At 44.2% G+C, this 13,182-nt stretch overlaps 1 protein-coding gene across 3 annotated transcripts in view; it reads right to left on the bottom strand.

Annotated features, from left to right (window-relative positions):
- The window catches only part of TPRG1 (tumor protein p63 regulated 1), a 358,132-nt gene that overhangs the window by 137,337 nt on the left and 207,613 nt on the right, over nt 1-13,182 (bottom strand). Inside the window, exon 1 of one of the 3 annotated variants that reach the window (XM_013982284.3) lies at nt 1,302-1,582. The exons of the other annotated variants lie outside the window; for them this stretch is intronic. The gene's annotated coding sequence lies outside the window, so the exon portion shown is untranslated. Of the gene's footprint in view, nt 1-1,301; nt 1,583-13,182 lie in introns of those variants that run through there. 3 annotated transcript variants of the gene reach the window in all.

The raw sequence follows: 13,182 nt of genomic DNA, 5'->3' as shown, positions 1-13,182 counted from the left end.
TTCAGCAGTGAGAAGCGAACAAGCTACAGCTCCAGTGATCACTGGCTGCCTGACTTTGTGCACATCATGTCTTCTTTCTGGGCCTCAGTTTCTCTACTTTGAATCATGTAATTGATTAAAGGATTTATCAAGACCCTTGCAGCCAGAAAAAATATACAGGAGCCTGCTAAAGATGACATAACTTTGCAACCCACTGGATTGTGGTGGGCCCACGGGGATGAATATTAGCACTGTCATAACAAACTCAAACAGACACACACATACACACACACACACACACAGGAAACATCTCTTTCCACAACTGAGAATGACACAACCTTTAGAGCATGAAGAGAAAAATGATAGCTAAAATTAGCCTCTTAAAAAATAAACTACATAATCACTGAAGATGAGATTTTCTTAAAACTGGAGAACAATGAGATATAATGATAGCTGTCATAAGAGAGGAAATTGCAGGAGTCAATTTGAAAGGATGTGGGGGTGCCCCCCCCTTGAGATTTGCTTTTCCCACATACCACAGTAAGACAGAAAAGCTGAAATATTTCCCCAGGGCTGGTGTGATCAGTACCTCATAATACTGCTGTTGACATTAAGAGAGTGTCATTCAGCCCCAAAGGAAATCCAGAGCCTGTGTCAGGCTCCCTGTAGCCACTTTCTCAAATTTGCATATCGCTTCTCAGTTTGTGAGGCCTTTTTACATACATAGTCTCATCCACCTAAAAATAATCCATTTGATGGTGCCTATATATCACTATAAAATCTCTCTCAGATCGATTCAAAAAATATCCCTCCCAACCTGCCTGAAAGAAAAGAACACTTTTGTTGGCCGTTTGACAGTTCAAGAAGCCCTTTCACTTCTTTTGGCTTTTTGAGATAAGGTCTGACCTGCTTGGGGGTGTAGCAGAGGGAGAGAAAAGGAGGCAGCAAATCCAATCTGGGTCTTAGTCTGCAGATCAGACTTGAACAAATCACTTCAATTCACCAAGACTCAGTTCCTAAGCCACTGAATAGAGAAAATTATACCTATCCTACTGTTCTTCCAGAGCAGTTAAGATCAAAATCAATATAGAGATAAGTATGTCAAGGGATTTTATAGGCTGAAAAATGCTGGTCTACAAATCTCATCAACCCTGTGTAGTAAGGAAGAGCAGAGCATTTTCATCAGGTCATGGAAAATAGGAATGTAGAACTCCAAGGCAGTGTGGAGGGGACCAGAGACTCAAGCTGGGGACAGGAGGAATCAGCTCACAGAGAGGAGCCCCATCTCTTTGCAGAACCAGTGACAAGCCATCTGGTCTTACCTGACTAGACTGTGGCCGGTCCTCTAGGGTCTTCTCTTGGATAAAGGGGGTTAGACCACAGTGGCTGGTGGAGGTGAGGCTCAGAGGAAGCCAAACAAGAAGGTGTGGGGTGCTGTCACCCCACACGATTTGAATCTTGCCTCACCTAGATGGCCAAGCGGGACGTGCTCAACCTCCAACAAAGGGTCAAAGGAGAGGACTGGGATTGTTTACAGGGAGGAGCTCCACCTGCCAGAGCCTGGGAACCAGGTTGACGGGTGAGGCTTTTCTCGTTCTACAATGACACACACACCTCTCTCTCCTGTCTTCTCTTTCAAGATGTCCTGGATTCTTCCACCCACTCCCTCTTTGACCTGTCCTGAGAGGGTGAGCAGGAACAGCCTTCTGGATGCCAGAATCTTCCTGGTATCTGTCTGCTTCCCACTCACACTAAGAAAGCTGATGAAGCCTGGAGACTATACACCTTTTATTAATAGTAATGACAATTAGATTTAGAGGGTATATTTGTGATTTTTGAGCTTCATCACCACTTTTGAATCAGTAGGGTAGTGCTGTGGACAGTAGGATGTCTCTCTCAGAATCACACAAACTCTCTGGAGTTTGGAGTATTTGCCCCATGACACTGTTTTCCATTTAAGCATATGGCACTCTCACTAGACTGCAGGCTCCTCGAGGGCAAGGACCACATCTTATTCTCCCATAGATTCCCCCCAGTGCTCAGCGTGGGTCAAGCACTACATAAATACTTACTGAATGAACAGTGATCAGTTAGCACCTATGTAATTAATCTCGATCTGCCATTTAATAGCTTTGTAATCTATGGTAAGTCATATTTTTACCAGAGCTAATATTTGTGGTCTAATATTTGTATAAATTGGGGCACTAGACCTGGTCCTCATCCTCCTGGTGCACATTTCTCCACTCTGGGCCGAGTTGAGGGGGGAGGCGCTGGGACCTGCAAAAGAAAGGCTGCAGACCCAGGACCAAGGACCCAGGACTCAGGGACCTGGCACATTTCTTTTTTCAAATGCCAGCACATAAACTTTTGCCACATCATGTAGTTCCCATCGTGATGCAGCAGAAACGAATCCAACTAGGAACCATGAGGTTGCAGGTTCAATCCCTGGCCTTGTTCAGTGGGTTAAGGATTCAGCATTGCCATGAGCTGTGGTGTAGGTCACAGACATGCTCAGATCCTGCGTTGGCTGTGGTGTAGGATGGCAACTACAGCTCCAATTTGACCCCTAGCCTAGGAAGCTCCATATGCCATGGGTGTGGCCCTAGAAAAACACACACACACACACACAAAAAAAAACAATTTTTTTTTTGCCACTTCAAAGAGACATCCATAAAAGAGTTTAATAAGAGACTACAATAATCAACTAGACTTCAGTAATTTTTAATAGGGTAATATTTAAAATAAATACCTTGGAGCTTCCTGGTGGTTCAGTGGGTTAGGGGTCCAGCTTACATGGGGTTATCATTCCCCCTTAAGAGATGTGGATAAAATTTGAAAGGCAGCATATGAAAATGAAACTAGGATAAGACTTGACACAGCATCAATGACTAGGAAATGAAATTGATTAATGAATCGATTTTGAAACCTAAAGAGGAGCATAGTCAGTATAAAGTAAAACATGAGCCATGAAAAGAATCACAGGTCCATGTGTCTTTTTGCAAGTCTCCGCAATCTCTATGACATAATCAGTTTATGCCTTCATTCAGCAAGTAGTTAACTGAGCAATGACCTTGGGCATTATTAGTCCTCAGAGCAGACAAAGATGGAAAAATGAACTAGACAGTCTCTGGCATAAGAAGTTCAGGAAGATGAAATATGTAGAAAATGCTAAGCACCTTGGGAAGGATCAGAAAAAGCTCTGTGGGAAGTCACAGGAAAGCACAATCCAGAAAGGCTTCACAGAGGAAGAGGCAGCCTTAGTTCTGGGCTGTTAAGATCTGGCATTTCAACAGGTGTCGACGGTGGAGTGAATATAAATGTTAACTGTGTGTGATGGACTAAGCCGCTGTTCTCTGATCTAACTGATATATGTCCTCCTTAATATAGACTCCAGGATGAAAACACTTTCACATCACTGGTATATAGGTCACTCCACTTACCACCACAAAACTACAGGGCAATTAGCAGTAATTGCAAGACAAATACTGTTCCCACTCAGCTCCAAGTGTTTTTATGATGGCTCAGGATGGGGGCAAAAAAGCTTGGAGGAGCAGGGAGATGCTGGATCGCAGCCTGGTCATGTAAGAGCAGCTCCAACCCATGCACTGCTGTATTAAGTTAGTTTAAAGGGCAAGACATTCTGTGAAAAGATATCACATGTCCCAGAGGCAGCTAATTATCACTCAGTTTCCAGGGGCTATGGAAGGCTCCACCCAGCTCCTGCTACATTCCTATCACACTGCACCCAGTCGGAACTGGAGGAAGAAATAATACATCCAGGAAGGACATGAGCAGAAGGAAGAATGTCACACAGAAAACAAGAGCTCTGGCCCCTCCACAGCCATTTCCTGGGATCCTCAGCAAGTAGCTGAGTCTTCCCCAAGCCTCAGTTTCCTCTTCCATGTGTTGAGAATTATAATCCAGATCCTACCCACCTCCCTGGGTGAGATGTTAGAGGTGATAGCAGATTTGTAACTGCTCATATTTAGACATGAATAGGCAGTGCTATTTTGATGAGACAGATGATGACACATAGGATTTGCCCCATGTCTATTATTTCCAGTTACCTCACAGGGCATGTGCAGCTCTCCTGGTGGATCATATGCTCAACAGCCAAGGAGCATGGAGTCGCTGAGAACTCTTACTTGATAGGCACTTGGAGATCATTTCTCTTGGACTGTTGCTCCCCCCATCTTCTGCAGCAGGCTCTGCAGTGGATTCCCATTCCTCCTCTATTTCAATCCTGCTGTCCCTGGGAGAGACTGTAAGTTGCTACTTATTTGATTTAGGAAACATGGGCTTATTAGACCTCCTCCCCTCCTTCCTTCCATGTTTCAGATGGGGATGGAGTAACAGCCCCATGGGCACTCAGCTGGCCCTCACCCTGACCTCAGCAGGGATGTTGACTTACACGTGCCCAGGGCAGCAAATGGGAGGGGAAACATGAGAAGACACAGATCCTCACCATATCTGAATGAGAACCACATCCACTCTAGAATGCGCCCCCCCACCCCAATGCAGAGAAGGCTTGGTACATAACCACACATCACTGAGGGTAAATAAGTTCTGGTTGTAAGAATCCTACATCCCTACTCCCCATCTATGTGCCCTCACCAGGAGTCTTTTGGAAAAAAGAAGCACAGTGATGATGAATAGATCCAGGCAGCAGTTTTATCCAAGCAGTTGATATCTCAGTTGGTTATCAACTGAGAAATTTAAGCAGTGTGAATTTCTCCTTCTCTTGAGTTCCAAGAGCGCACAGCAGGCATCATCAGTATTTCTCTTTATTGTGGTTCGTTTTCTCCCCTAATACATTTCTATCTTTTCTGTTTAAAGGTAGGGGTAATGTCTTAAGCATTCTGTTCAGGATCGAGCACAATACAGGAGCTAGAGGTACCATCTAGTAAGGCAACAGAGGTGCTCAAAAGATGCTTGAAAGACAGAAGAATGAACAAATGCATGAATATATGATCTACTGTTTCCTCTCCCAGCTCCATGATGTCCTGCCAAAGATAAGCAGGAAAAAGAGAAGCCATAAGTTCTGTAGTGATTTTGACATGGAACTACATTCGGCCCAAAGCATCTTTTTTCCTCTCTCTATTTACTCTGGACAATCTGTCCCTTATCAGATGAGCTTGAGGCTCCTTGGAAATATACGTATTTTATTTGAAAATATCATCTTCTTCCAGTTTTGTTTTGCTGCACAGACATTTGTCTGCTTTGCTGTGTGTTATGCATCAGATAGGACTCAGACAAACAGCTTTGGCTTCCTAAACTGTTTTGTTTTCTCCATTCGATTATTCTTTATCTCATTTCCCTTCCTGCATCTCTCTCTTCCTCCCAAGTTTCAATTCACCGACAATGAGAGAGCACAAGTTCATTGTTACTCAGCTTCACTGAGGGCTAGAAAGGGCACAGAAGTAAGAAGGTCTGAGAGTTAGTCCCCATTTTCCGCTAACAAGCAGTATGACCTTCCACAGATCACCTTTTCTATCTCAGACTACTTCTCCTTTGCAAAATAAAGTCTGCTCTTGACTGCCACAGAATCTAGGTGCAATAGCTTGAAACTCTGTGGATACCAGGTGCAATAAGGGTTGTGCCATTTTCCACATCCAGTGCAACAGAGGATGAATCCTCATCACTCTTGGCTTTGGTTCAAAGCAATGGTCTGGTGTCCATTGAAGCCCCCCTCACCCTCCTACCTCAGATACTCACACCACACCCTGAGATGCCCCCACCAGGGCAGCTTTATGAGCCTGCGATCTGAGCAGTTGCACAGGGCCTGGCAAGCAGAAGGGCACCATGCTTGGTTTTACTCTGTTGCTGCCATCTTGAAAGTCTTCATAATTTTTGAACAAGGGGCCTGTGTTTTCATTTTGCGCTGGGGTCGCAAATTATGTAGCTAATCTTGCCCCTCTTCTTCCACCACTCCTCCTCCAAATCATAGAACTAGGAAGCATTAGGAAGAGGGATACGATGGTACTGCTTTGCCAGCCACAATCGCCCCAACACAGAGCCTTGCCATGGAATTCCCTCCTTTATAAATATAAAACCCAAAACCCAAGAAAGGACAAGGTGGGAGAACAAGAAACTGGCCGCAGGCCCCACCCCTATCGACCTTCTCCATCTTGGTAGCTATGGGGCCCTGACTCATGCCAGGGTGTGGTTCACTATTCCTGCCAAGCACGGGGCTCCTCCCTGCTTGTAGGGCTCAGGAAGAAACGTGGGTTGCTCTGGTGTGGATGTGGAACCACCTAGACCCCACCCAACATCACAGAGCTGGGCGGGATCTTAGTGCAGAATGCAGGCTACTGTCACAATTCACATTCTTTATCAGTGAAACAAACCACCAAAGATTAGAGAATGGATTGACCCAACTTCACACTGTTAGCCAGCTTCCCAGGCTGCTCTCCGCATCAATTCTCTTTGGATCCATTCCCCTTTCTACATATTTGAGATCCACAGAGAAAAAATCTACTCCTCTGTCACACAGATAACCAGTCCACACTCAGTGTGGAGACCAGCAGATTCTGATGCTCAATTTAAATGGGTCAAGTTAAATTAAAGATGCCCTTGATATTTTAAAACTCCAGGAAGACAAAATGATTACCAGTGGCTCTTTTCTCTTATCCCAAGCTCTTCTGATAGCCTGACTCATTTCACAGGTCTCAGCAGGAAAGAAATCAAAGGAGGAGGTGAACCTTGACAAAAATTAAACATGTAAATAAAGAAATGTGTGATCAACTACAATGCAAATGAGACAAGCCTTTGAAACATTGAGACTCCAAGGAAAAGAGGAAGGGCACTAGTTAGGATGAAAGGTACTATATATCAATGTAGGCCTGGAGAGTTACTCCTGAGTCCCAGCTCACTAACTCTCTGGGTGATTCTGGGCAAGTGTATCTCTGGGAAATTTCTCTCCCTGGCCTTTGGCTTCCTGGTCAACAGCATGAAGAAGATTGGACACATTCAAGGAGTCCTTTCCAGGCCTGGCTTTCTGGGGTTCTAAGTGTCACTTGTAATCACCTCTATATCAAAGACTGATTTGCAGGGTAAAATGACATTTTAGGACCCACGTTGGCATAGCAAAAAAATGGAAGAAGTGAGAGAACTCAATTTAAAAGATTGAGTACTTGAGTCTCTGTCATGGCTCAGGGCTAATGAAACTGACTAGTATCCATGAGGATGTAGGTTCAATCCCTGGCCTCGCTCAGTGGGTTAAGGATCCGGTGTTGCCATGAGCTGTGGTGTAGGTCACAGATGTGGCTTGGATATGGTATGGCTGTGGCTGCGGCTATGGCTGGCAGCTGCAGCTCCAATCCAACCCCTAGCTTGGGAACTTCCATATGCCATTGGTCTGGCCCTAAAAAGACAAAAAATAAAAAGTTGAGTTCTGACTATAGGAAGTGACACCGAGAAGAAATTGCTATAGAATTCTTCTAATGTCAAAGTGAGAAGAATACAACTCTGAGTGACAGAGTATATGGGTGAGGGAGTGATCCTATTATCCAAGGCGAGGCCCTGGGCAATGGAGACCCCACTCCAAAGTGACTCAGTTTGGACTGACCCCCACCCCAAGTACAATCACTTGAACAGTTATTCTGCTCTGTTGGGATATGTGAAGAATGAAGAACAAGTAGACTTTAAGGCCAGGCCATGTTCCTGAGGGAATAGCACACTAGGTCAAGGAGGGTGTTCTTAATTTTCACCTTTATTATATTGTGGGGACCATGTTCCATGATTGTCTTGACATTTGATGAGTTCCTGTGAGCTGCGACCAAACTGCAAAGAGACAGCCTTGAATATCCCCTCCAGGTCCCATCAGGAAGGGCAGGGGTTGTTCCCTTTGCCTGACTTAGACCTTGACCCAGCTGCACTCCCACAACATAAAGGAGTAGGCATGTCGGTATCAGCCCGTGGCATCTGGACCAAAGCCAGTCCCGCAGTGTGGGCTTCATGACCCCAGCCTCAGGCCAGACATTTACCCCAGGGCCTTCTTTAGTGCAGGGTCCAGGAAAGACAACCCCGAAGCTAATGTCTGATGTGTAGGCAGTCTCTGCACCATCTGCCCCAGAACTTTTCATTAAAAATGCCTATTTTCAGAGTTCCCATCATGGCGCAGCAGAAACAGATCCGACTAAGAACTGTGAGGTTGCAGGTTCAATCCCTGGCCTTGCTCAGTGGGTTAAGGATCGGGCATTGTCATGAGCTGTGGTGTAGGTCACAGACGCAGCTCAGATCCCGTGTTGCTGTGGCTATGGTGTAGGCCGGCAGCTGTAGCTCCGATTAGACCCCTGGCCTGGGAACCTCCATATGCGGCAGGTGCAGCCCTAGAAAAGACAAAAAAATGCCTATTCTCAGGCCCCATTCTTGATCTGCTAAATGAGAAGCCCTGTTGCAGGGCTGGTGCTGGGCCCAGGAATTTCCATGTTAAGAGGTCCTGCCAGAGGACTGTTCTTCACATAAAAGTCTGAGAAGTAGAGTGTTACACTGTCCCAACCTACTGTCAGAAAACTCAGAAATGGAATAGGTTGTGAAAAGCCCAGAGGCAGAAGCTCAGAGAAGGTATCAGGCCTCACAGCAAGGAGGCAGTAGGCAAAGCCATGTGGCAGGGTGATAGGCAGAGGGGACTACGTGGTAAAATTAGAGGACAAAACGAATTTGTACCTAGATGACCCACAGCCCTTCCATGTCTGTCCTGCTCCCAACTGTAGGATATGAGAGCTCCTAGGTGAACTCTGAGTTTCCACATTCCCCATCCCAAATTCTAATAGCTGGATACCGGTTCTCTCACTGCCTGATTATACACAAGAGAGGTGCTTGCTTCACAACAATAACAAGAAATAAAAAAGATGCAAGGGACAGGGACCAGAGTCACCCGAATGATGAAAAAGTTCACAGAGAAAGCCTGAAGGCTCTTGTGAAGGGAAGGAGTTTAGCCAGCCATCCATGCTTCCAGAGATGCTCTCTGCCATACGCAGAGTATGGGGCCAGTGAGGACAAGCTCCAGCTCCTGAGAGTTTTCTTAAAGCACCTAGGTGACGTGGGAACTGCAGAGGGAACCTGCCACACAACATGCCATATCCGTTTTCAGAGGGTGTCAACACCCTCCTTCCCACACCTGCTGTTCCCAAATATCACAACCTGATTTTTTTCTCCAGCCTCCTGTCTTGATGACGATGATTAAATATTCATGGAATGCTGTGATGCCAGCATACTTTGTGAAATTTCAGATACCTTTTTTTTCAAACGGAAGTTTTTTTTTCCCATTTCAGATTATCCCGATGTTGAAGAGAGGTAAAAAGAATGACAAACACCAGTGACTCGGAAAGTAGAAACTGAAGGAAAAGAGCTAGCATCCTAAGTTTTTTCAATCGTGTTTCAAGCCCAAAGGGTCCCACATTAAGAAGAGAAAGAAGGCACAGAATCTAGAAAAACAGAGACATCGAGGAGTTGTTCATGCTACAAAGGAATTTTTCATTTTACCTTGAGGTCCATTTAACAAAATCCCCAACTCTGGGTAAAGTACAAATAAATTCCTTATATATGTATTTATTTATCATTTAATTAATTACTACACAAAGCTCACCTTATTTGGAAAAAAAAAAAAAAAACCTGTATATTTTTTTTTAGAATCAGAGAGTATTAACTAAAAGTATCTTTTTTTTTTTTTTTTTTTTTGCAGCCTCCTGGCATATGAAGTTCCCAGGCCAGGGATCTGATCCTAAGCTGCAGATGTGGCAACTCTGGATCCTTATCCCACTGTGCCCCCCCAGGGATCCACCCTACATCCCAGTACTCCCAAGACGCCACCCATCCCATTGCACCATAATGGGAACTCCGAAAAGCGTCCTCTTACCAAGCTGTTTTCAGAATGAGTTTTGAGGGGCCCTGGGGTCCCACCAAGAAGCCCAAGGCTGAGTCCAAGAGGGTAGACCTGGTGGGTGCTCAGTCCAAGCCAACTAGTGCAATTCTCCTGTTCCCTGAGTATGTATCAGGAGTACCCATAACATTTAATTTTCAAGTAGTTGGAAGGGAGGATACCTCTTTCATACACCCAGAAGCCTAATTCCTTGATTTTACATTTTCGGAAACTAAGATGCACAGAGAAGTGACATCCCCAAAGTCATATACTATATTTTAGTTTCAGTCCAGTATTTCCTTTTTCACTGTTAACTTGCTGCCCCACAGAACTCTTATAAATGGATGAAAGAAGCTTGTTTATCTCCTAGAAATGTTAGCACTTAAGCCTGAAACTAGTCAATCATGAAAATAACCAGAACAACCAGCTTGGAGATAATCATAAACTGAAGGTAGATTGCAAAACTTTTTCTTGCTGAACCAGCCTGACATTCTCAAAGGTCTCCAGATCAGCTGAATAATATCAGTGTTGATCACAGCTCCATCTTGAATCACAACACAGATAACTTGAGCTGGCACATTCTAAATGTTATTCAAAATACAGACTGCAGCAAGGTGCCATCAAGTTGGATCAATACCACAGTGAGAAGCAGTCACTCAGAGGAAAAAGTATTGATAAAAGTCCTGTGTTGGATCAACTTGTGTCCTATATTTATTTATTTATTCCCAATTATTTAACAAATACCTATGCAGTACTTGCTGTGTGCCAAGATGGCTGTAAGCGCCTTACAAATATTAATCATTTCATCCCCACAACAACACCGTGTCATTGCCATTTTACAAATGGGGAACCTACTTATAAAAAGACTAAGTAACCCTTAGTTATCCCTATCACATAACTATTCAGTGTGACAAATCTCAAAGACACCTGCCTAGGTCACCATCAGGATTATTTCACCAGACTCCCCCAAAGTTATTACAAGACCTCTAAGCCAGAACCAATTAGACTCTGTGCCATTAATTTCATTATTAACAATCAGCTGATAATCTCATCTGATATCAATGCTTCCTACTCTGCAGGCACTGAATTAATACTTACATACGGGACAAGTCTATTAGGGAGAAACTGTCATTAGACCCGTTTTGCAGCTGAGGGAATAGACTCAAGGAGTTTACAAAAATGCCAAAAGTTATGGGAAACTAAAAGATGAAGTTGGCCTTCAAACACAGTTTAATCTCATTACCCAGTGTGTGCTCTACCAGAGTTCTTTAATTGGTTCCTGCAGATTTGTTTCTTTGGCTCTCAGTGCTTTTACAATTTTTTTGAACAAGATGCTAAACTCTGCAGATTGAGAGATTTCGATAAAAAATCCAGAATGGGGAATTCCCATCGTGGCTCAGTGGAAACAAATCTGATTAGCATCTATGAGGACACAGGTTCGGTCCCTGGCCTCACATTGTGGGTTAAGGATCCAGCATTGCCATGAGCTGAGATGTGGCTCAGATCCTGCGTTGCTGTGGTTGTGGCGTAGACTAGAAGCTATAGCTCTGATTCGACCCCTAGCCTGGGAACCTCCATATGCTGAGGGTGTGGCCCTGAAAAGACAAAAACAAAAAAATCCAAAATGGTAGAGGCTTCCCCCTGTAGAGGAGACATGCCCTTTCCAGGATGCTGCAGTTCCCACCTCTTCCCACCATCTCACACTCTGCCCGATTCATGCCTTTATGTTACTAGCCTGGATCCTTGAAGCATTTGAGCCTGAGCTGTCAGACAAGATACTCCAAGGGGCTCCCTGTGGCAAGTGACCTTTGGAGAACCCACCAGAGTTTTTCAAACTTGAGAAAAGTAATGGACATCTTTTCCAAGAAAAAAAAAAAAAAAGTAGTATCATGACCTCTGAAATACATCAAAAATCTCTGAGAGCTGGCAGAGCCCAATTCAAAAATCAACATGTTTAAAGGTAATTGCTGTGACCTACACAAAAAATTCCAACAAATTAATTTGCATATTACCACTGCACAGCATCAAAGTTAGGATTACAACTGATCATTCTTATTAACATTGAAGTAACACAAAAATTTAAAACCTGGAGTTCCCGTCATGGCACAGAAGAAATGAATCCAACTAGGAACCATGAGGTTGCAGGTTCAATCCCTGACCTCGCTCAGTGGGTTAAGGATCCAGCATTACCGTGAGCTGTGGTGTAGGTTGAAGATGTGGCTCAGATCTGGTGTTGCTGAGGCTGTGGCGTAGGTCGGCAGCTGTAGCTCCAATTAGACCCCTAGCCTGGGAACCTCCATATGCCGCAAGTGTGGTCCTAAAAAGAAAAAAATAATTTAAAACCTCCATAGTATAATGCTTTCAAGGGTCATTTTCCATGGTGTAGCATGTATCTGTCCTTCATTTCTGTTTAGGGCTAAATAATATCCCACTGCATGCCTCTGTTAGAATTTGTTTATCCATCCATCCATGTTCATTGGGGCTGGGGGAAGGGAGGGATGGGGAGTGACAGCTTAATAGTTATGGATTTCCACTGGGGATGATGGAAAATTCTGAAGCCAAATAGATGATGCTTACACAACACGTAAAACATACTTGATGGTTAAATGGTAATGTTATGTTATGTTAATTTTACCACAATAAAAAAATTTAAAAACTTGAATAACACAAGAACCTTCCAAGAAAGCTGACTTCAAAGAACCAGCAATCAAAGTTAACTTATTTAGGTTCTCTGTTTGACAGATAGACTTACACTCTGATCAGCATCACTGATATAAACTTTGAGGATCCCATCATGCTTACTTGAAGGTCATCTGGTTCGAATTCCCCTACTTGTATCTTATATTCATAGCAGCCTAGATTCATCTGTTTTCAAATGATTCTCAAGGTTTTCCTACCTCTGTGTCCTTACTGTCCCCTTGACTTAGAAATTGGTACACTGCCATTTCTCCTTCCCACACACCCCCGCCCCCTCTTGCTCATCAGCCTTTGAAGACGCAGATAAATACCATCACCTGGTCGTTGCTAGTGCCAGAGATAAACACCACCTCTGATACAATTTATGGCAACTCTCTTGTCCTGTTCAAAAATGCTCTCCATGTTTCTGGATTGCTAACTAAACTGGGTACACAAAGACTATCCTGTCATTAAAGGCTCAACCATAACGGCCCACCTTGATTCCCCATTATTTCCCTTTAGTACTCATCCAAACTAAACTGTCCCCATTCCCCAAATACATCTCACACGCTCTACACCCAAGCCTTTTTTCAGGGTGCGCCCTCGGCCTGGAGTCCCAGCCCACCACCTCCACCTAGAGGAAGTCTTCACAGCCCCAGGACTGT

The sequence above is a fragment of the Sus scrofa genome, chromosome 13 (genome assembly GCF_054392235.1).
Source record: "Sus scrofa isolate SSC_HxYL_T2T_F1_AM1 chromosome 13, Sscrofa_HxYL_maternal_Yorkshire_Landrace_v2.0, whole genome shotgun sequence".
In the NCBI taxonomy this organism is placed as follows: domain Eukaryota; kingdom Metazoa; phylum Chordata; class Mammalia; order Artiodactyla; family Suidae; genus Sus; species Sus scrofa.
Note: the sequence above shows the minus strand (reverse complement) of the source record. Positions and strands in the feature narration are given on the sequence as shown.